Source organism: Dendrobates tinctorius, unplaced genomic scaffold, assembly GCF_039654945.1.
Source record: "Dendrobates tinctorius isolate UK_male_01 unplaced genomic scaffold, ASM3965494v1 ptg000116l, whole genome shotgun sequence".
NCBI lineage: Eukaryota > Metazoa > Chordata > Amphibia > Anura > Dendrobatidae > Dendrobates > Dendrobates tinctorius.
In genome coordinates, this window is record NW_027361784.1 from 30,998,188 (window position 1) to 31,023,782 (window position 25,595).

The 25,595-nt window shown below is 43.4% G+C and overlaps 1 long non-coding RNA gene across 1 annotated transcript in view; it reads left to right on the forward strand.

Annotated features, from left to right (window-relative positions):
- The window catches only part of LOC141101313 (uncharacterized), a 35,979-nt gene extending 12,095 nt beyond the window's left edge, over window positions 1-23,884 (forward strand). The window contains exons 2-3 of the long non-coding RNA XR_012234936.1: window positions 10,486-10,589; window positions 17,587-23,884. This is a non-coding gene — a long non-coding RNA (uncharacterized lncRNA). The remainder of the gene's footprint in view (window positions 1-10,485; window positions 10,590-17,586) is intronic.
- Window positions 23,885-25,595: the final 1,711 nt, after the last annotated feature.

Here is a 25,595-nt window from a genome sequence, read left to right on the forward strand (position 1 = left end):
TACCACATACATACTACATACATACTACATATATACAACATACTACATACTACATACATACTACATATATACTACATTCATACAACATACATACATACTACATACAACATACATACAACATGCTACAGACATACAAAATACATATTACATACATACTACAGACATACTACATACATACTATATACAATACATTCATACAATACATACATATAGACATACAGTACATATAACATAGAGCACATACTCACCATCACTTGTCACTTTGATCCCCGAAGCCAGTGTCATCTATAAAAAATATGAAAATAACAAACAAGTGATATACTCCCTGATCCGCAGAAATCCACGAGTGTCCCACAACGATCTCCCGTTGAGAACAGCAGCATCAGCTGATGCGATCGCTTTCTAGGGGCCCCAGGAATACAATGACGGGAGGTAGGTATCCTTCCGCACTGTATTAATCCGACACTGTAAAAAAATAGTCCCTAGTCTCACTTTTGGCATTGCTGTGTGAGAAAGTTCCCACGCAGCTTTTGCCATAAATTGAGATCAGTGAACTATAGTAACGTCTCAGTGATGCCCTGCAGGAGATCGTCGTGGGACACTCGTGGATTTCTGCGGATCAGGGAGTATATTGCTTGTTTGTTATTTTCATATTTTTTATAGATGACACTGGCTTCGGGGAACAAAGTGACACGTGATGGTGAATATGTACTCTATATTATATGTACTGTATGTCTATATGTATATAATGTATGAATGTATTGTATGTAGTATGTCTGTAGCATGTTGTATGTATGTTGTATGTGTGTATGTGTATGTTGTATATTTGTAGTATGTATGTAGCATGTAGTATGCATGTATGTATGTTGTATGAATGTAGTATTTATGTAGTATGTATGTTGTATGTCTGTAGCATGTTGTATGTATGTTGTATGTATGTAGTATGTATGTGTGTATGTGTATGTTGTATATTTGTAGTATGTATGTAGCATGTAGTATGCATGCATGTATGTAGTATGTATGTAGTATGTATGTATGTTGTATGAATGTAGTATGTATGTATGTTGTATGAATGTAGTCTATATGTAGTATGTATGTATGTTGTATGTATGTTGTATGAATGTAGTATATATGTAGTATGTATGTAGTATGTATGTAGTATGTATGAATGTTGTATATATGTGGTATGTATGTAGTATGTATGAATGTAGTATATATGTAGCATGTATGTAGTATGTTTTTTTTTTTTTACATTCAACACATTAGCCGGATGATGGGACTACTACTGTCCCATCATTGGCTAATGTGTCAATCACTGTCATTGTAGCAGGCATCGCCAGATGGGACTTGTAGTCCCATCGGACGATGCCTCCACACACACACAGCCCCCGGCAGGCCCGCACAGACCCCCGGCAGTCTGCACAGACCCCCGGCAGCTGGCACAGACCCCCGGCAGCCCGCACAGACCCCCGGCAGGCCCGTACAGACCCCCGGCAGTCCGCACAGACCCCCGGCAGCCGGCACAGACCCCCGGCAGGCCCGTACAGACCCCCGGTAGTCCGCACAGACCCCCGGCAGCTGACACAGACCCCCGGCAGGCCCGTATAGACCCCCGGCAGTCCGCACAGACCCCCGGCAGCCGGCATAGACCCCCGGCAGTCCGCACAGACCCCCAGCAGCCAGCACAGACCCCCGGCAGGCCCGCACAGACCACCGGCAGGCCCGCACAGACCGTGCATCATGATGACATCATTTCAGCAGCCAATCACAGCCACAATAGTGGCTCATTGCATTATGGGAACTTCCGATTCCGGTATCCGATATTGTAAAAATATCGGTACTCAGTATCGGAATTCCGATACAGTGAATATCGGCCGATACCTGATACTTGCAGTATCGGAATGCTCAACACTACTGATGACGCTTATCTCAATGTTAGAACTAAAGAACATATTACAGATCCAGCAGAGCTGAGCGCGTTACTCATGGCGGCATTGCAGTGACTGACCGATTCTATTACATGGGACTGCAGATAAACGCGTGCTGGTTTCGTCACATAGAGAGTTTACATTTCGAGCTGTGAACACATATAGCAGAGCTGAGTTTTTCGATTGCGCCGTGTGAGTTATACAGTAGGATGTCAGAAGAAGACACGTCGCCAATCTGAAATATAACTTTATTCATGTGTGTCTGATCTCCTGACATTCGGCAATCTGTTTGGACTGAGGAGCGAACGTGTTATCCACGTGCAGAGCTACGTAAGACTCCACAATACAAACATCCAATGTGTGATATCATGCGCCATTATGTCATCAACGGCAGGACGAAAATCAATCCAGGGAATGTCACAACCCGACATAGAGACGCTGGACTGTGGACAAGGGGCCGTGAGACAGCAAAAACCAAGAGGGGCGGCCACCCCGAATACTAGGAGGAGAGAGAGAGATACATAGATAATACTGTAGATAGATAGATAGATGACAGATAATAGATAGATAGATAGATAATAGATAGATAGATAATAGATAGATGGCAGATAGATAGATAGATAATAGATAGATAGATAATAGATAGATGGCAGATAGATAGATAATAGATAGATAGATTAATAGATAGATGGCAGATAGATAGATAATAGATAGATAGATAGATAGATAGATAGATACTAGATAGATGATAGATAGATGGATAATAGATAGACAGATAGATTACAGATTATAGTAGATGATAGATAATAGATAGATAGATGATAGATAATATACATAGATAATACTGTAGATAGATGATAGATTGATAAATAGATAGATAGATAATATACATTATAGATAATAGAAAATAGATAGATGATAGATAATAGATAAATAATAGATAATGGGTAGTTAATAGATGATAGATAATAGATTATAGATAGATAATAGACAATAATAATAATAATAATTTTATTTCTATAGCGCCGTCATATTCCGCAGCACTTTACATTTCAGAGGGGATTTGTACAGACAATAGACATTACAGCATAACAATAATCACATAGATCATAACAGATACCAAGAGGAGTGAGGGCCCTGCTCGCAAGCTTACAGTCTATGATGGAAGAGGTAGACACGAAAGGTGGATGTATAGATATACATATATATTCATATATAGATAATAGATGGATGGATAGATATGAGGTTGATGGATTACCAAATGTTGGGGAGATGATTTGAGGGCATAGATAAGAATTCCAGGTTCTCCTCCCTTCTCACAGACTGCACAGTTCTCCTTTTCCCAGGATCATGTGACCAGACCTGTCTATGGCCTCCTCCAATAGAAAGAGACTTCACATGATAAAGCTGTTTTTCTATTGGAGGAGGCCACGGACAGGTCTGGTCACATGATCCTGGGAAAAGGAGAACTGTGCAGTCTGTGAGGAAGCATGAGAGCCTGGAATTCTTGTAAATTAATAAATGGCACAAAATCATTTCCCCAACACAATTGGTAAATGAAGAATCAAGTGAGCAACTCATTTAGTTTATTATGAAAACTTTGTCTTGGTGACATCTTGGCATCAGAACCATCACTTGTGTCCAGGGACGTGTACATGACACATATGTGTATACATACAGCTAGGGATGGGTGAACCCGAACGGTAAAGTTCGGGGTCCGTACCAAACACCTGATGTTAATGCATGGACCCCGAACATGGAATTCTTCCCAAACTCTGTGTTAATGTTTGAGTTCAACACCCCGAACATCATCTGTGATACAGCATGAGAAACATTGCCTCTGATCGGTACTAAGTTTGTTACCGCCGGTCAGAGTGCTGCAGTTCCTACGCTGTCAGATGACAGCGTGTGAGCCAGCAGCGGTGACCTGTGGTAAAAAGATTACCGCTGGTCACAGGTGTCCACTGATGACAGTACTACTCTCATCATCCTACTCCTGGTCTTGCTGATAGCAGCCAGAGCAGGTGTACGATGATGAGAGTATTCATCAGCCGGCGTCTGTGCAATAAATAAATAAAATACAAAAATGGGGTGGGGTCCCCACTATTTTTACTATACAGTGCAGGAAAAACTAACACCCTGGCTGGTTTTCAAATACAGGGGGACCCCCACTCCATTTTTTAAATTTTTTTTTTAAAATAAATAATTTTGAAAAATGGCATGAGGTCCCCTTTATTTTTGACAACCGGCCAAGCTAAAGCAGACAGCTGGGGGGGCTGGTATTCACAGATTGGCAAGGGGCCAGCCGTGAATCCAGTAGACACTAAGCTGAGCTTGAGAGCGCAGCTTCAATGACCTTCGGTGACGTCATTGAGGTTACCGTCGGTCACAGGGAGCTGTTCTCAGGCTCAGCTCAATGTCTGCTGGTTTCATAGCTGAGCGTTCGCGTCATGCCACTACTGAGCCATGCAATCCAGATAATGCAGAGTTGGCCTCTTCGTATGACAAATGGACTGGGGAGGAATATGGTGTTTTTTATTTTTAATTTTACATTAATAAATGGGTAAAAGAGGGTGTGGAGTGTTTATTTCAAATAAAGGAGTTTTTTGTGTTTATTTCAATTAAAGGACTTTTTCACGTGTGTGTCTTTATTTAATTTATAACTATGGGATTAGTAAGTGGGTGTCATAAAAGCGTCTCCATTACTAACCCCTGGGCTTTATGTCAGCTGACGTTACAAAGCTGACATCAACTCCACAAATATAACCCCACTTGCCATTGCGCTACGGCAAGTGGGAGAAGCTGAGCAAAGTGCATCCAATAGATGTGCCTTTTCTGGGGCGACTGGTGGTTTCAAGCTTGGGAGGGCCAATGTCCATGGCCCTTTTCCCAGTCTGAGAACACTAGCCCCCAGCTGTCTGCTTTAGCTTGGGTGATTGTCAAAAAATAGAGGGGACCCCCACGTCGGTTTTTAAAATTATTTAAATAATTTTTTTTTAGAAAACTGCGTGGGACCTCTCTATTTTTGATAACCAGCCAATATAAAGCTGACAGCTAGAGACTGCAACCCACAGCTGTCGGTATTTCCTGCGCTGGTTAGCCAAAAATAGAAGGGTTCCCATGCCATTTTTTATTTAATGTATTTATTTATTGCACAGGCACCGGCAGATAAATACTCTCATCATCGTACACCTGTGACCAGCGGTAGCCTTTTTACCACCAGTTACAGCTGCTGGCTTACACTCTGTCATCCGCGTGATAGCAAGGGAACTGCAGCGCTCTAGCCAGCAGTACCTTACCACCAATCAGATCCAGTGTTGCAGATGTGGGAAACACCGGATGTTCGGGTCCCCCATTCATTTGAATAGGGTCCAGGCTAGGGTTTGAGTACAGGCACCGTTCTGGTACCCGAACCAAACAATTTTTCTGCCAAACCCAATGGACCCAAGCATGCACGAGTCTGCCTGTCACTAGATACAGCTCCCGATATACTCCTCTCAGTGTCTTGCTGTATTCACAATTATTTCACGTGCCTTCTGTGTGAATACCATTGTGTTCTTCACTCATTCTTGGAATCAGAGGTGAGACCTATGGGAAGTACTTGTAAGAACAATGGTGAAGCCGAAGAGCCAATAAGTTCTGTATTTATGGGGCACAACACTTTATATGAGGCCCAGATCACATCACCCATATGTGAGTACTATCAGCAAGTCTCTGCATAGAGGAGCCGTCACACCTGGGCCCCAGTGTCTGAGGGGCCCCAGAGGCTTCTCTGCTAAATTCCAGGACACCAGTATTAAAAAGGCACATGGTGAGTGGGAGCCATATTACAGAAAGTATATCTCTGTGTGGAAGGGAAGAAATGGATAGGAAACTGAGAGGAAGGGAATGATAGTATAGAGGAATAGATGGGAATGAAAAGGAGAGCAGGAAAAGAGAAAATAAATGAAAGAAGGAAGAAGAGTATGAAAAGATGGAAGGAAGTAAGGATGAATGGAAGGGGGAGAGGAAAGTAGGGAGCAAGGAAAGATGAGAGAAAGGAAGGAAGGAGAAGGCAAGAGGAAATAAAGGAAGAAAGGGACAAAGGAAGGAAGGAGGGGAGGAAGGAATGAAGAAAGAAAGGAAGTGAGAAATGAAAACCGAAGGAAGGAAGCAAGGATATGTGCTAAATTGAACCAGGAAGAAAATGGGAGGAATGAAAGGAAATCAAATGGAAAGGAATAATAAAGGAAGGGAGAAAGAAAAGGAGAGAGGAAGGAGGAAAAGGAAGAAAGGAATGGAAGGATGTAAAGAAGAAAAGAGAAGGCAAGAATAAATGAAGGAAGGGAAAAAGGAAGGGAGGGAGGGAAGGGCAGAAGTAAGGCAACAAGGAAGGAAGGAAGGAAAGAAAGAAAAAACTAAATGGAAGAAAACTAAATGGAAGAAAAGAGAAGTAAATTGCTGAGTAGAATGTGGATGAAAAAAATGGAGAATTTAAAAAAAGGACAATGACTATGGAAAGAAGCAGAAAGGAACGAAAGTATGAAAAGAAGAAAGGGAGGAAGGAAGACATTTAGAAAATAAGAAAGGGAAGAATTATGTACAAAATTTACTCTGGAAGAAAGGGAAGGAAAGGAAGGGAAAATAAATGGTTAAATAAGGAAGTGAGAGTTGGGAAGGAAGCAGAGGAAGTGTAGAAAGAAGCCATATTTGCTTTTGAAGCAAATGTATAGGAGCAATGCGAGAGGAGAAAAGGGAAGTAAACAGAGGAAAAGATTAAGGAAAAACTTCATGGAAGAATAGGGAAGGAAAAGTAAGGAAATGAAGGAAAACAGGAAGGTAGGAGAGTAGGGAAAGAAGAGAAGTAGGAAAATAAATACTGAGAGGAAGGAAGGAAGAAAGGAAGGAAGGAAGGAAGGAAGGAAGGAAGGAAGGAAAGGAGAATATCAAAAGACAGGAAGCATAGGTATCAATTTAGTCAGGAGAAAAGGGAGACTAGAGAAAGCAGGAAGGAAGTGGAATAGGAAGGAATATGTTTTGTGGATATAATGCGCTACCACCTACCATTCCATGAATAATGGGATTTCAGCAGTACATCTGACACTGACCTCACATTTAATGGACATGACAAATCCAGCTCTGCTGTATCTGAGATGACCCATAGGGGACGGTATCAGTGTGATCAGGGCCCATGTGTTGGGTTATGTTTCCCCATCCCTGCAGGATCATACCTCCGCCGGTCAAGAGCTGTTTGCTTGCTCGGTGCCAGCACGCTCCTACTGTTTATATGTCACTTATAATAACAGTGACTAAGCAGGATGACAGTCAGATGATGATGACTAACAGGCAAGTCAAGTCTTTTAATATCATCGCATTCAGGTCAAGCAACAAGTTTAACCATTAAATTGACCATTTTCCTTCCAATAGTATTTATTTTATTTTTTAAATGTTAACACAAATTGTCTCCTTCATATGAGCATTATATAAGGGGGTTAATTGGTTGCTGTTAGTGTGTAGTGAGCTTAAGCTTATGCTCAGCAGCAAATAAGAAAAAGTGGAGCTGCAGGATAAAGCATGGAAAATAACATATCAAAAACATTAGAAATGAACAGCATTTCAATAAAGAAGCCTTAGATAACATTGTGGCTCCTTTATTCTGAAGCGGGTCCCAGCCGCCACATATGAGTGATAACCTCCTGTTTATGTGGGTCGAGAGGAGCCTTAAAGTGGCCTCTTTACATACCACCAGCAAATGCAGGGCTGCCATCATGGCATTACTGCCCTTATTGGCGTATGGAACACAGTGAGCAGAAGCCTCATACTTTCCTTCTTTTCATCGGGCCCAAGGGGCAGGATTCGGCCTATTCAGTAACTGAATCTGCTTCCTCGGACGCACGTTCTGTTAAAATCTAGTGCTGTACAGGAAACCACCGGCTACTGGCACTGCAATAGTTATCAGCCTCCAGAGGCCAGCACTTGACATCTGCGCATCAAATGTATGAGGAAGAGGACCGCGGCCAGTTAAGAGAAACTTTTTTTTTTTTTTTTGCATGGCGCCAGGATGGGAGATTGTATGGAGGCAGGATAGAGACACATGGGGCCAAGATGGGAATCATATAGGGTCCGGGGGCAGGATGTGAAATCATATGGGGTCAGTGGGCAGGATGGAGACACATGGGACCAAGATGGGGCATCATATGAGACCTGGGGGCAGGATGGAGACACATGGGGCCAGGATGGGAGAACATATGGAGCCTGGAGACAGGATGTAGACACATGGTGCCAGAATGGGAGAACATAAGGGACCTGGTGGCAGTATGAAGGAACATGGGACCAGGATGGGAGAACACATGGAGCCTGGGGGCAGGATGGAGACACATGGGGCCAGGATGGAAGAACATATGAGGGTAGGATGAAGACACATGGTGCCAAGATGGGACATCATACAGGCTCCGGGGGCAGGATGGGAAATCGTATGGGGTCAGTAGGCAGGATGGAAGCACATGCGACCATTATATGAGATGGGGATTATATCAGACCTGGGGGCAGGATGGAGACACATGGAGCCATGATGGGAGATCATATGGGGCCTGGGGACAGGATGGAGACACATGGTGTCAAGATGGGACATCATATAGGGTCCTGGGGGCAGGATGGGAAATCATGTGGGGTCAGTGGGCAGGATGGAGATACATGGGACCAAGATGGGGCATCATATGAGACCTGAGGTCAGGATGGGAAAACATATGGGATCTGGGGGCAGGATGGAGACACATGGGGCCTGGGGACAGGATGGAGATACATGGTGCCAGGATGGGAGAACATATGGGACCTGTTGGCAGTATGGAGGCACATGGGGCCAGGATGGAAGAACATATGAGGGTAGGATGGAGACACATGGTGCCAAGATGGGACATCATACAGAGTCCAGAGGCAGGATGCAGGATGGAAACATATGGGACCAAGATGGGGCATCATATGGAGACACGGGGGGCCAAGATGGGAGAACATATGGAGTTTGTGGCCAGGATGGTACAACATATGGGATCTGGGGACAGAATGGAGACACGTGGGGCCAGGATGGGAGAACATATGGAACCTGGTGGCAGTATAGAGGCACTTGGGGTCAGGATGGGAAAACATATGGGGCCTGGGGGCAGGGTGGAGACACATGGGGCCAGGATGGAAGAACATATGTGTCACAATCCATGTTTGAATCTGTGGCAGATCTGGGCTTACACATAACCTTTTTTTTTCCTTCAAGCCTCTGGCTTAATGTTAGTTTTTGCACCCGGTGGCCGCTGGGGTTGTTACAACCTTAGTGGCTGCTAATAGGTTTTTGCCCCCCCCGGTGGCCGCTGGGGTTATTACAACCTTGGTTGCTGCTAATGGGTTGTCCCCGGTGGCCGCTGGGTTTACTACATGTGTAAATTAGCCAGGTGTTAACCCTCCCCTCCTTCCTATAAAAGGGTGTCAGGTGCTCTGAAACCTGTTGATGATACTGGTCATTTCCTAACCAACCTTGGAGGAGAGAGGAGCTATTGTGAGCAGTGCTTTGCAGCTCATCCAAAGCTTTGGTGTTTCAGCTGTTCAGTTGGAAGCTGTATCCGGTTGCCTCAGGAGCATTGGCAACAGAGAAAGCTAATTTGTTTGTTTTCCCTGTTTGTTGTTTTCCCCTAATGTTAAATTAGTACATTGGTGGGACCAGTGTCTGCACTAGCCAGTTCCCTAGTAAGGGATAGGTGCAGGGCTAGTGAGGGATTCAGGTACCCTGGTCGGCGACAGGTGAAGAGCCTGTATAGGGAACGTTAGGAGTGTTCAGGGACACAGCCTCAGGAGAGTGCAGAAGGTGTCCACGTCCCCGTTCCCTATTGCAGGGCCCACCATTGTAACTGTGTCCCTGGTGTTCCCTTGTTTGTCTTGTCGTTTTAGTTACTGACCTGCGGGTCGCATCACACAGGACAAGTCTACGCGACAATATGAGGGTAGGATGGAGACACATGGTACCAGGATTGGACATCATATGAGACCTGGGGGCAGGATTGAGATGCATGGGGCCATGATGGGGCATCATATAAGGACTGGGGGCAGGATGGAGACACATGGGACCAGGATGGGAGAACATATGGGGCCTGGGGGCAGAATGGAAACACATGGATGGGAGAACATACTGTGGTAAAATTGAGACACATGGGGCCAGGATCGTAGGACATATGGGGGCAGAATGGGAGAACATATATGGCCAGGATGGAGACATGTGGGCCTGGATGGGAAACCATATGAGGCCAAGAATGAGACACAAGGGGCCCAGGAATGAGACACAAGGGGGCTAGGAATGAGACAAATAGAGGCCAGGATGGGGGACATTATTACTGTAGTGGCTAATTAAGGGATATTATTACTGCTGTGATGTATTTTACTTTTGAGGATGCTGCTTTCAGTGTGAGAATCCTGTTTCTGTGCAGGGTGGCAATATGTCACTTTTTTTCTTCATCTCACGTAGTGCAGAACTTGTGGGAAAATTGGGGAATGTACTTTGGAAATGGTGCTCTAGATAATTGTGTGTTATTTTCTGCAGAGACAAGTCCTGGCTGGAAGAAGTGATGGCGGCCTGCGTTGGATGAAGAAGAGAATCGAAAATGAGAATCTTCAACTGGAGATGTCACTAATGAATCTTTACAGGTATACTTACACTATATACTGTATACAGAATTCTTGTGTATAATGTCATTGGTGATCACTGTATTACCTGTACACTATATACAGAGGTCATGTGTATAATATCACTGGTGACCACTGTATTACCTGTATACTCTACATTATATGCAGAGCTACTGTGTATAATATCACTGGTGATCACTGTATTACCTTTATAGACTATATACAGAGCTCATGTGCATAATGTCATTGGTGATCACTGTATTACCTGTACATTATAGACTATATACAGAGCTCCTGTTTATAATGTCACTGCATTATCTGTACACTGACACTATATACAGAACTGCTGTGAGTAACGTCACTGGTGAGTTGCTGTATTACCTGTACTCTTATTCTATACACTGTATACTATGTATAGAGCTCCTGTGTATAATGGCACTTATGGTAATATTAGCATTGTTTATTTTATTTATGATCAGTATTCAGTGACTATGTGAAGGTAATATGTGATCTGTTTACGATGAGGTAGTATTTGTCCCTGTATGTGGTATTACTTGGTTACTATGTGCTGGTAATATGTGGTCTGGTCATGGTGTGGCTGTATTTGTCCCTTGTATGTGGTATTATTTGGTCACTATGTGGTGATAATATGTGGTCTGGTCATGGTGTGGTGGTATTTCTTCCTTGTGTGTGGTATAATTCGGTCGGCATGGTTTTAGTATGGCTGTATTTGTTCCTTATATGTGGTTTATTCGGTGGCTATGTGGTAGTAATATGTAGTCTGGTCATGGAGTGGCAGTATTTGTTCCTTGTATGTGGTATTGTTCAGTCACTATGTGGTGGTAATGTGTGGTCTGGACATGTTGTGACAGTATTTGTCCCATGTATGTGGTATTATTGGTCATTTTAAAAATGTATGTGACTTATTCCCTTAAAGAAAAAAATACCCAATACTCTTTTTATGTATTTATATTTTAAGACATTTTTAATAGGTTAGAGTAAACTAGAGCCCGGCCAGAAGAGTCTACCTTGTCATAGTGGCAGCTTAAAAAAATTGTTCGGCCAAAGCAAAATTTGATGGCTATGTATGTAATATGGTGTTCAATGGGAACTGTTAATGTGTGATTGGTGAGGACGTGGTGCAAAAGTGGAGTTTTTCCAAGGGTGGACTGTGGGACTATGGAAAGTTCAAAGGGTGGAGGCGGAGCTGGGGCAGAGTCTCAATAGGGCCCAAAATTTTGCCAATATATATATATATATAGCCAGGATGCATGATTAGATCTCATAACATTCTACTTTCACTAAATACAAGCTCATATATGTGAGACTTGGATTTCTACGTTGGATTCTCACTTGATGAAACTTAAACTGGAGATAAAACCTCTCCAGTAGTGATGTAAGAAAATTCATGGAGCTGTTTATGTGTGTGTGAGTCCAGCTGGGAAGATATAATGGACAACAAAGCCATTTCCACTGATTCATGACAGCAATAAATAATGAGCGTCACATTGGATGGAAATGGAGGCAGAGACTGCTCGCACACCCCGCCACTCATGGTTGCAGGGCTCTCTCCTGTACTAGACACAGTGATCGGACAGAACTGATACTCTCAGTTTTTCTTTTTTTTAGACTTATTCTATAAGTCACATCTCCTCTGTTCAGATGCCATGACAAATAGCAACTGTCCTATTGATCTTAGCTCCTTGCACTGGATGGATGAATAGATGGATAAATAGATAATTGTGATAATAGCTATATAAAATATATTGATATGAGATAATTAGGTTTTAAAGCAAGTGTTCTGACACTTTGGAAGCTGAAGAATGAGTGGTATGAAGCCAAAAGTTGAAAAAAAGGAGAGTAAGTCTTACACCAAATCGAATTAAAGAAGTAGATCAGATATATAGGAAAGCTGGAAAAGGAGTGCTATGACACCTCAGATACAAGAGGAGGAGTGGTCTGACACCTAGGACACTAGAGAAGGCGTGGTCTCACACCTAGGACACCAGAGAAGGCGTGGTCTCGCACCTAGGACACAAGAAAAGGAGTGGTCTCACACCAAGGACACAAGAAAAGGAGTGGTCTGACACCAAGGACACAAGAAAAGGAGTGGTCTGACACCTAGGATACAAGAGGAGGAGTGGTCTGACACTTAGGACACTAGAGAAGGGGTGAACTGACACCTAGGACACCAGAGAAGGCATGGTCTCACACCTAGGACACAAGAAAAGGAGTGGTCTCACACCAAGGACACAAGAAAAGGAGTGGTCTGACACCTAGGATACAAGAGAAGGAGTGGTCTGACATCTAGGATGCAAGAGAAGGAGTGGTCTGACACCTAGGACACAAGAAAAGGAGTGGTCTGACATCTAGGATGCAAGAGAAGGAGTGGTCTGACACCTAGGATACAAGAGAAGGAGTGGTCTGACATCTAGGATGCAAGAGAAGGAGTGGTCTGACACCTAGGACACAAGAAAAGGAGTGGTCTGACACCTAGGACACTAGATAAGGGGTGGTCTGACACCTAGGATACAAGAGGAGTGGTTTGACACCTAGAACACAAGAGAAGGCGTGATCTGACACCTAGGATGCAAGAGGAGTGGTGTGACACCTAGGACACCAGAGAAGGCGTGATCTCACACCTAGGACACTAGATAAGGGGTAGTTTGACACCTAGGATACAAGAGGAGTGGTCTGACACCTAGGATGCAAGAAAAGGAGCTGCCTGACACCTAGAACACAAAAGAAGGAGTGGTCTGACACCTAGGATGCAAGAGAAGGCGTGGTCTGACACCTAGGATGCAAGAGAAGGAGTGGTCTGACACCTAGGATACAAGAGAAGGCGTGGTCTGACACCTAGGATGCAAGAGAAGGAGTGGTCTGATGCCTAGGATGCAAGAGAAGGAGTGGTCTGACACCTAGGATACAAGAGAAGGCGTGGTCTGACACCTAGGATGCAAGAGAATGAGTGGTCTGACACCTAGGATGCAAGAGGAGTGGTGTGACAAGTCGTAATGGTTGGTCCAGTTGAAGTCAACCCCTGAAGAGCTTAAGAAGGAGGAGTCTAACATCATAAGATCCTCGGGGGAGTGGTCTGGCACATAAGAGACCTGGAAAAGTAATGTCTAATGTTGCATCTCGGATACATTCACACAAATGAGGGCGAGCATCCGATAATGTTGAATACAACCATAAATTCTGGTACCAGTCATCATCAATGCCCATGGGAGAAGAAGTCCTCTTGCAGAACTCACGGCAAATCACACTGTCTGCGTGCCACATCCTGATTTACCTCTGTTCTCCAGGTGTCCGGGTTTCTGGAGGTCGTATGTAAATGAGTCTGCGATTCTTCCCGGGCAGGAAGTCGTTCTTTAATCCAATCTCTCCTATAATCCATAGATCATATTTACTGTTACCGGTCACAGATCTTATCTTATTCCTGGGGAAAAGGATCTAACATGAAAAGTTACTTATTCTTCCATTACTTTGACTTCTGCTGATATTGATCTGCCCGGGTTCTGCGCCGTGATCATGACAAGGTAACAATTGCCTTATGACAGATTGTATTTATGTGTTCTATAATAATCGGCCTCACCGCTGCAGGCAAATGACAAGAATGCGGATTTCACCGGCTGCACCCTATGGTTACACGAAAAGGAAACTTTCCATCAGTTCAGCCCATTCAGATCAACTGATCGAACAGGTAAAACCCCTGGTGATCATCGGTGACCTCCGGAGAAAGCCACACAGAGCAGTGACCTCTACTGGGCAAATGCGTTACTACATAGCTCCCAATCAGATGAATGGGTGACCATATAATACAAGGTTGTGCTTAGTCCTCCAGAGTCAGAGCTTGGGCCAGTGGGAAACCCCTTTTTTGGTCAAGGATGGACTATAAAAATGGGACTTGAAGATACAGCTGAAGAGGTAAGAGTTGTATCTTGGCTATGAAATCGGAGGTAGCCAAAAGGGCCTCCCTAAGATTAGGCAGATCCCCATCTGTTCCATATTTTGTTTTGAAGCATTCATTACATTTTTCCATTGTGTGACTAGTAGTGAAGAAATCTGTCAGCAGGCATTTGCCATGTAAACTGATAGCATCATGGTTTAGGGGCAGAGAGCCTGCTTCTGGTGATGTATCACTTAGTTTACTGGGTGCTGTAGTTTTGAATCACAGTTTTCTCTGCTGCAGATCTAGGAATGCTGAGCTCTGAGAAACCCCGCCCACACCTCTGATTGGCAGATGTCTGTGTATAACCCTACCCACACCTCTGATTGGCCGATTTCTGTGTATAACCCCACCCACACCTCTGATTGGCAGATTTTTGGATACAATGTATTTCTGCTAATCAATTCTGGAATGCTGGGTGTGTGCTTGAACCAGGAGTCATATGACACCTAGTCCTGGAGTGATAATCTCCTGCTGATAAAATATTGATTTTATTTAAACAGCAAAACACAGTCCAGTAAGTGACACATTGCTGGAATCAGGGTCTCTTTCCCTACATCAAGCTTCTCTCAAATTACAAAGCAAAAATCTTCTGAAAGATTCCCTTTAAAAGTTGAGAAGAAATTAAAAAAAGTGGGAAAGGAGTGTGAGTATTATTATTATTTTTATTATTCCTTTGCCTTTCCTAGCAGATTCAATTTGCATCAAATTTACTAAGTCCAATTCAAATTGAATATTTTTTTCAGGCAAATTTGTGCAAAAATCTCTTGACTTTAAGTTCTGGGAGATTTTACTCTTCTGTAATATGCCCTCCCTGAATTCTGAGAGCATTTTTGCATGCCGTGCGCCCACCAGGGTTCACAGGCATTAGTCTGTGGGCTCGGTGGGTATCAGATGCTGCTGTGTATCATCCTGTGATATCAGTTATAGTCGGTGCCAATCTGCGGTCGCCCCCTACTTGCCGGCATCCCTCTTGATAAACCGCCGCAGCGTCTCGTCGTCACATTGCAATGACATCTCGCCATGTCGTCACGTAAGACCCTTCCATCCAGCGACCACAGATTACTGACATGGTCAGTACACCTGGTCCTGCGGATTGATTAGCACCAGCTTTCAATTTTACCTTCATGATCCATTTGTCTAAAGTGTAAAGAAGCTGCAATACCAGACACAGCCTCTGGACAAGAGTGGCGCTGTTTCTAAAATAAGCTAATATATATATTTTTAAAACTGGACAACCCTTTGTGAGACTGAGTCAGAAACCTTAGTGGGATATTTGTCTTCTTCTCGGCCTGTGGATGTACCGGCTGCGTTCTCCTTATTGGTCCTATTAGCATCTTTGTGCAATTTTAACTCTTACATTGGAAAATCCCAAAATGACCATCATATTGCTTTTGCAATCAGAACAGTTAATTTCGCAGCGCATGAGTCATTATCATCGTGGAGTGTTGGCCGGGGTTGTATCTGCTCATCCATCATTCAGCTGGCGCTGGTCCTCGGCAGGTGCGGGGATGCACCAAGCTCGCTGGCGTCTACTGAACCAGTGACACTGTTGCCCGCACCGGAGCGTCCGTCCCTGAGCTTCGTTCTGTAGAGGACATCTGGGTCCCGCTGTTCTCTTGTCACATTCCATCTCAGGTCATCTCTGTGTAAAGTTCAGTCAAGTTCACAGATGGGGAAAATAAAAAAAAAATAAATAAAAAAACGCTTCATTTTTGGCAGCAGGATCACAGATATTAGAGGGATTTCCCCAGTTTTAAGGTTTTTTTAAAGTCAGTTCCATCAATATAATGGGGGATTTCCAGGAGCTGTTTGTAGGATTTCATAAGTTGTCATACGGTGATGTGAGACCTCATATGGCAGGTAGAAGAATGAGCGGTGATGTGAGGTCTACAATGCCACCATATTATTTCTTATCATTCCTTGATCTAGTTTTATGGATAATTGCATGAATTACAATTCCTCAATATAAACTAATAGCTAAATTTGCTCCCTTATATAAATGGAACTTCTAGTTACACCTCTGATAACAAGGCAGGGATAATGCACACAGTGATGTCATAGCACAGCAACAATGCACACAGTGATGTCATAGCACAGCAATAATGCACACAGTGATGTCATAGCACTGCAATAATACATACAATAATGTCATAACACAGCAAGAATGCACACAGTGATGTCATAGCACAGCAAGAATGCACACAGTGATGTCATAGCACAGCAAAAAATGCACACAGTGAGATCACAGTAATGAGGTAATACACACAGTGATGTCATACTACAGCAATAATGCACAGTGAGCTCACTGTAATGGGGTGATGCATTCAGTGATGTCATAGCACAGCAATAATGCACACATTGATGTCATAGCACAGCAATAATGCACACAGTGAGCTCACAGTAATGGGATCATGCACTCAGTGATGTCAAAGCACAGCAATAATGCACATAGTGAGCTTTCAGCAATGGGATAATGCACGCAGTAACCTCATAGTACAGCAATAGTGCACACAGTGACACTGCTCACAGTAATGGGGTAAGGTACACTGTGATGTCACCATATGAAGTACAGATATGAGAACAGTATTATAGAGGTCCATCGTTTATTTTGCCATAGTGCTCTGATCACTCCATTTATGCACCCGCTGTCTTATGTTTCTCACATCCTCTATCCTGGGCAGATTATTTCTATTCTTCTTGAACATAAAAGTTTTATTTATTTCTATTTTTTCAGCTCACGCTGCAGCACAATAATCACCCTTCTTTGTGCTGACTTCTGGTTGAACATATGGGGGGCTTGTGTTCACAGACAGAAGTCAATCAGAACAGGAAGAGCTGCAGCCCCAATCTTAGAGGTACAGTAGCAGCTGTGCCCGCTGGTTGCAGCAATGTTTGTAGAAGGTTCCCCTTTAAATGTAATCACTTGTGGATGTTATAAAAAAATAATTTTTGATAAGTTCAATGTCTTCGGTGTAACATTTTTCCCTGGGTTCTCGGCCAGAACATGCAAATCTGAGAATGAAGCCGAGAAACACTATGTAACCTCTTCTTTCTGTTCCCCTCCAGGCTACAACGTTTTGCTGTGTGATCTTTCACTTCTGGCAGCTGCTGAGTTTCTCTCTCTCCTACACGCCAGTCCTGCGCCCGGCTCACCCATCCTGTGCCACCTGCCAGTTGTTAGTTTGTGTGTTGCAATATCTGGAATGTAAGGAATAACGGGAGGATACATCTGCATTATCTTCTTCAAAAGTTCCGATCTCAAGGATTCCACAAAGAACTTTCTATGGTAGAAAACAGGTGCAGCACGACTCTGGGCCGGGTTGTGATATGAGCCCGTTATTGTGCTGTCACCATCGTCACGATATCTTCTCAAATACACCTAGGAATACATGTTTAAAAAACACTTATCAATATTTGCATATTAAGTAAAAAAACAAACAAAAAAATATAAAAAACAAAAAATTTAAGCCCTGCCCCTGCTTAGTTTGGGAACTCCTTCAAATTAAGAGAAACGCCCATGCTTGAAGAAAATTACCATAAACTCCAACCTTATTTCATGGCCATGAAAAGGGGGATAAAGGGTATTTTTTTAATTAAAGAGTTTTTGTTTTTGATTTTTTTTATCCTTAAAGAAAGACTATATGCATACACCCCACCCCTGAGTACAGGCCACGCCTACACGGTGACTTCGTAACAAAGACTGTCCGCATTAATAATGCCAGTTGGAATGGGTAAGGATTGAAGTGAATGTCAGCTTTTGGGCAGTAGTCAGCGCCTAACCATTATTCCTGGACATACTCCAGTCAATGATGGTAATCTGGCTGCTTAAAGGGGTTTTCCACTTTCACCAATTGTTTTATTTTACAACAGTCTTTCCGCATTAATTCTTTGTGGGAGTGCAGGATGCTCCATCGAACCTATGGATACCGTTAGCGTATGCAGTTCCACCCTTAGGCTACTTTCACACATCAGTTTTTTGCCGTCAGGCAGGATCCGGCTTTTTTTAGAAAAAACGGATCCGGCATAAATTTTGGAGAACTGTAGAAACGGATCCGTTTTTTTGCTGGATCCGTCTCTGTTCCTGGCGGCTGGCCAATTGGATCTGAGCATGCGCAGACTTAAAAAACCCGGATCCGGTTGCTGGATCCGTCTTTTTCTGGATCCGGCGCATTCCGGCACCCATAGACTTTCATTGTAGCAAAAAGCTGGAAGCGCCGGATCCGGTGCTTCCGGCTTTTTCGCCGGAGACAAAAAACGTTACAGTAGACGTTTTTTCAAGACGCCGGAATGAGACAAGTTGCCGGATCCGGCAAAAAACGGATGAAACGCAATGCCATCCGGCGCGATCCGGCGCTAATGCAAGTCAATGGGGAAAAACCGGATCCGGCATTGCATTTTGCCGGATCCGTTTTTTCCAAAAAAAGCCGGATCGCGCCTGAAGGCAAAAAACTGATGTGTGAAAGAGGCCTTAGCTATGTGAGATCAGTGCGGCTGTGCAAGGCTCCGGTCACCCAGACGCAGTGGGAGCCCCGCTACCACCACCAATGAGTCTCTCAACCTCACAAATGCTTCTAATCCACCGTCACATCAGTCCTCCAGTCTTGCCGCAAATTAGTCAGAATGCAAAAATGAGGTCACCTGGGCACTGATGGGGTGGCACATAAAGGGCCAAAAAACGGCCCAGTGCCCACTTAATGCACTTCTTTTCGGTGCCCCCTTTTTGAAAAATTTCCAATTTTTCAGTGCCCAATTGTTCACTGCAACTTTTTTACTTTTCTGTGACCGAAGGAAGTTGATGGACGCTAAAGGGGCTAAGAAAAAAAATGGACCCTAAAGGCTAATTTGGCACAAGGGACCGCACAGCCGTTGGGATACGCATTAGGACTTTTTTTTTCCCCGGGGCTTTAGGTACACAATTAAGATTCCCATAGGATCACAGCGAGCAGAGATCTCGAAAACCTACGAAAAAATGATTCAGAAAGCAGATTAGAGAGTCGAGTAAGGGCTCATACTCACTTGCGAGTCTCTCGCATGAAAACCTGGCGCTGCCGCCGGCACTCGGACCGGAGTGTGCGGCTACATGTATTTCTATGCCGCCGCACACGCCGGTCCGAGCGCCCCTTTAAATAAAAAGTTGCCTGAGTACCTAACAGAATAACAGTGAGGGGAAATGAGTCACCCCCCCCCCCAGGCTTTCTACACATAATGACATCAAAACAACCATCCGAATAATAAGGATTTTAATTCCTGGCTGCTCTCCACAAGCAAGTACCTGCAAGACCGACACAAAGGATCAAAACATCAGCTGTGATCATCCGCTGTAAAAGCCGGGATGACAGACTGTATCTGCTTCTATCAGTCCCATTGTTCCTTCTTGTACGGCAGCTATTAGGGAAGGAACGAAATGTAAAAGCCTGAAGTCAGGATCCTCATGTCTGCAAACACTGGGGAAAACACTGCATCAGCAAATGTGGAGAATTTAAAGGGAAGGGTAAAAAACAAAATCTACAATAAAAAGTGTGTTTCTTGCCTATTTGGATCCAGATGCATGAGCAACCATGAACAGGTTTTCGACTCTTGCAATTTTGCCTACTAAAACCCTGAGTGATTGGGAGTGATGTAGAGGAACTTAGTAGCAGGTGATTATTTTTTCTGCAGCACTCCCGCAGGGGAAATAAAGTATTGCACTCTGAGCAAACCAATTCTAAAACTTAAATACGGTTAGAATTTTCTTAAAATCTAGCTAATCCAAATTTTTAGGAATTCGATTTGAGAGTTCAAATCTCACCGAGGACGACAATCGTCAGGAGTTTGTATGTTCTCCCCGTGTTTGCGTGGATTTCCTGTGGGTTATCTGGTTTCTTTCCATACACCAAACACATACTGATAGGAAATGTAGATTGTGAGCCCCAATGGGGACAGTGATGAAGATGTCTGTACAGCGCTGTGGTATATGATGGCGCTATATATTAGTGAGTACAGTACATATATGGATGATTCGGAGATCTATTACTGGAGTTTTGCATATTGCCTCTCATTTGCTTTAATGGCCTATTAAATATTCATGTTGTAGCCTTTTGGGCTTTCTCGTTGAAACTAAGTTTTGGCATTTTCCATTTTAGAAGAAGTATTGGATTTTTACTCTATTACAAATCCCTCCGGTCTGGTATTTCCGTGCCGAGGGTCACAGGTCAGCTGTGCTGCGCTCGTGTAATCCACTCAAATCCTGGAGGTATCGTCCTCCGTAGAGATGAGCAAACCCGAACGTAAAAGTTTGGGGATGGTACCGGACAGTTAGTGTCCAGAACTAAACGCCGAACACGTTCTTCTCCAGGAAGTCCATGACAAAGTTCAGACGTTCCAGGAGAAAAGAGATCATTTCTCTCCAGATTCAAAGTTCGGGTCTCTGTTGTTTTCAATGGGGCTTTGTTCTTGTTCAAATTCTGGTACAGATTGGATACCCGTGCCAAACTTTGGACTAAAGTTCGGGTCAGGTACCAGAACCCAAATTTCCACGCGTTTGTTCATCCTTAGTTGCCAACTCTCGCCTATAAATTGTTATATAGCCATTTATCAAGGGAACAGTCAGTGACGGGGAGCAGATCACCGGGAGGACCGGCCATTTTCCTGTGATTTCTGGACATCTTGGGTGGCAATTCTAATTTATTGAAATGACCCAATAATCATGAAGTGTAAAACTCTTGGGATCCACAATCATCTGGATGTGCTATTAGATTTGAAAGACTTCATGAGAGCAAATAGAGAGGGTTCACTACAAGGTGCACACCATTAATCAGCCTTGAAATATCAGATTAGACCTTGCCAAAAAAAATCCAAAGAAGCCGCCCAGTTCTGGAAAAGCGTTCATAGGACAGAAGAAACCAGGACCAACCTGTACCAGAATAATGGGAAAAAGAAAGTATGGAGAAGGCTTGGAATGGCTCATGATCCAAAGCCCAGCGCATCCTCTGTAGCACATGGTGGAGGTGGTGTGATGATGTGGGCATGCATTGCCTCCAATGGCACCGAGTCACTAGTGGATATTGATGTGAGGGAAGACAGAAGCAGTCGGGTGAATCCTGTGTGTACAGGGTGATAGGTTCTGCTCAGATTCAACCAAATGCAGCAAGAATGATTGGACGGCGCTTCACAGGACAGATGGACAATGACCCAAAACATCCTGCGAAAGCAAAGAGGTAGAATATTCTGCAATGGCCGACTCATCACCAGATCTTGATGCCATCGAGCCGCACAGCACAGGATCAAGATAAAACATAAGGCAAAAAGAGCCACAAACAAGCAACAACTGAAGTCAGTGCAGTAAAGACGACAAAGCCTCACAAAGGAGGAAACCAGCGATGGTGTCTTCAATGGCTTAATTGGGAGCAAAGAGTCCAGACACAACTCACACCAGAGGTTCTTCTGCCTGATCAGGACACATTGATAGCCGGGAGCTAAATTTTGTCTCCAACATTTACTCCAACCTGTGAATATCAGGGCCGGAGTCATAGCGCCTAATATTAAATACTCCTGCTCTGTTACTGACAACCGGCCAGTAACTTCTGTTCACATAGAGGTTTTCACCCAACTCCTAAACAATCCCCTATAAGCATTCCTTCCTTCCTTTCTCTTTATTTCCTTCCTTCCGTCCTTCCTTTCTTCCATCCTTCTTTCTCTTCATTCTTTCCACCCCCCCCCCATTTTCCTTTTTCTGGTGGTTCTTTTATCCTTTCCTCAATCCTCTGATCCCAGTGAATATTTACAGATCACTAGGTAAATCCTAGCAGGTTCAAGAAGCAGAAATTACGGCAGGGCCTAACAATAGCCTCTATCTCCAAGGCCAATATCTCCGCGCTTCGGTGCTTTTCTCACATCAGTGCATTAGTGCTAACCTCTGCTGTACCTAAACTCGATCATCTTCTTGCTTATTTGTCGAGACAAGGGCTCGTTATTTCTTCCACTTGTTTGAGTCGGAGCTCAAACATGGAGACATTACTCAGGGATGTAGAAAACATTTCCATTAACTCAAGAGGGAAAGTGCTGAGACATCTCTGGGAAATGGTCAAGTGGCTTTTCCTAGATGTTCCAAATCTGGCTGCAAATATACCTTCACGAGCAATGAGGTATTAATGATGATGATTATGCAGAGAGGCGGTGGGCTACCAGCAACTCACCTCCTACCTGTCAACATCCCCAAGGTTTTTTTGATGACCTACAAATAAGAAAAAAATGCAGGGAAGTCTGACAAGTAGGAGGTGGTCAGTCTGGTGGCCAAGGAATACTGACCTGGCCATTAGACCCTGTTGGGTGAATTGCTTTGTTCTCAGGTGTCATCCTTAGGTTAGGTCATAAGTATCAGATTATTGGGCATCAGACACCAGCCTACCCAGAATTACGGACGTGGCCGCTGCAGTCACGAGCTTAGATGGTGTGGTATCACCGTTGAGGTCAATGATTGGTCACAGACGATAACTGATCAAATGTATGGGCGGTAACATGGCTTAAAGGGCTAAGTATTGCGTATTTTATCATTTAGTTAATTCCCAAAGGAAAATAGTCGTCAACCCCTTTAAATAGAGTGCACTCGTCCAGCTTTGTATTCTCAAACATATTCATGCAGTTTGTTATATGAATTGTATCAGTGATATACACCGTAATCTGCATATTACACCAGTCCATACTGGTCACCATCGTTGCCCGTCACACATTCTTTTTTTGCCTCTTTATTGCCCCCTCCGGGCCTTATAAAATTTAATGATTGGGGGTCGTAGGTCACCTCTGAAGTCCTACTGACAAACAACGTGATTTTATGGTGGGCCCATTAGACCCTGAGTACAGTTGTTTCGGGCTGTCATAGTAAAAGTCGAATAGACGTGGAAAAGCCATAAGGGATAAGTAGAACAATGGGGCATCAGTGGGCATCGGGCATTGAGTAGAGTAGTGGGCCGTCCTCTCACAGCAGAGTTTGGGGGTCTACCAGTGCTGTGTGCTTTCTACATGATGAGGATCCTTGAGTTCTACCATCTCTTTATTGTCGTGTATGTGATAATTAGACCCTGAAGTGTCCGACCTAAACGTGAACCATCTGTTGGGGGCCAATCTCAGCTGTTAGAAGACTTACCACTTCCTCTAAGACTTTACACCAATTAGTTCTGCACTTAAAGGTCCTCATATCTGAAACTTAAAGGGGCACTAAACCGAAATTCGACAACTTATGGCACTTCTGTACCATCATAAGACGCAATCGGAGATCTACATGGATCTGCAGGTCCTCATCACTGCGGCAAAAAATGTTTGTAGACCATCAATCAGCTGTAATGACTGATAACGGGGCAAGAAAAAATAAATTGAAGTCAAGTTCCAACTTTTTTTGTGTGCGCATATTTTATGCAGCGTTTTCAGTATTGAAAAGTTGGAATTCTGCAACTAAAAACATGATTGTGTCTTTTCCGTGAATTTTAGGAAAAAAGGAGCGCGTCATTGTTCTATCACCATAAATGCAAAACTGCCATCCTCAGCTCTGCAGCGTCTTCCTGAGCACAGACATACATTGTATTAGGGTCTGCAGTGGTCAGTTCTCCGTCCAGCTTCAGGGCAGACCCCCAGGGCTCAGCTGTCAATCATTCATCAGTCCAGTACAAGCGCTGATGTCAGCATCCCCCCTTCCCCCGGACTCGTTACCCCCAGGGAAGATCACTGATCAATGATAGAAGTTAAATCGTTAAATTTTTAGTATTGAAAAGTCCCCGTACCGGACCCCCGGGGCCAGGATAGACCACATACACAATACCTTTTATTACCAGGACTAGGACCTATTACATTCTCTAACATTCTATGACACTATGAATATATTAAGTTATATAGGCACTATTTGGTAGTATTATGTGGGAATGATATGGCAGTATTATATAGACTTTTTATGGAGTAATCTTTGGTTATGGCGTATTATATGGGCATTTTATTTTGCAATCATGTGAGAATTATATAACAGTATTATTTGGATACAGTATCTTATAAGGACACTATAAGAAAACCTTATGTGGGAGGTCTTTGGCTGCAGTATTTGCAATCCTTAAGGAAGTATTATTTGTATATACTATATAGTAGTATTACGTGGGAAATACATGACATTATTAGCATTTGGATACAGCAAATTATATACACACTATCTGACAGTATTATACAGGAGCTATGCGGCTGTATATGTGGACTATTTATTGAGTATTATCTGATTATTACATTATATGGTTGCTGTATGGTATTATTATGGGAGTATGTTTAGATATATAATCTATATGGAAGTATAATGTGGAAACTATATGACATTTTTATTTGCATACAGCAAACTATACAGACACTGCATAGTAGCGTTATGTAGGATTTACTAGACAGTATTATAAGTATTACACGGCTACAGCATATTAGATGGAGATTAAATGAAAATATTATGGCAGTATTATGTGAAGTATTATTTGGATGTATTATATTATTGGGACACGATATGAAAAAAAAGTTTCTGTCCTGTCCCCAGTGTTGTCCAACATTTTTATAAGTTATCTAGATAAGAGAACTGAAGGTAAACTGATCAAATTTGCAGACGATGCAAAGCTAGGAGGGACAGCTAACAGTAGACAGAGAAAGGATTCAGAAGGATCTAGATAAGCTTGAACAATGGGCAGTGACTAATAGAATGGTGTTTAACAGGGAGAAATGCAAGATTCTGCATCTGGGCAAGAAAAACAAATTACATCTATAGAATGGGAGGAATAGAACTAAGCAACAGCACGTGTGAAAAAGACTTGGGTATACTAATAGAACAGGAGTTGGCAATTAAATTTCCTGAGGGGCCACATGAGAGACAGTGACTGCTGTGGAGGGCCGCACCAATATGACGAAATTAATTCTACTCACTGCATGAGCCCCACACAGTCTCCCTATATAAACTGCATGAGCCCCACACAGCCTCCCTATATATACTGCATGAGCCCCACACAGCCTCCTTATATACACTGCATGAGCCTCACACAGCCTCCCTATATACACTGCATGAGCCGCATACAGCCTCCCTATGTATA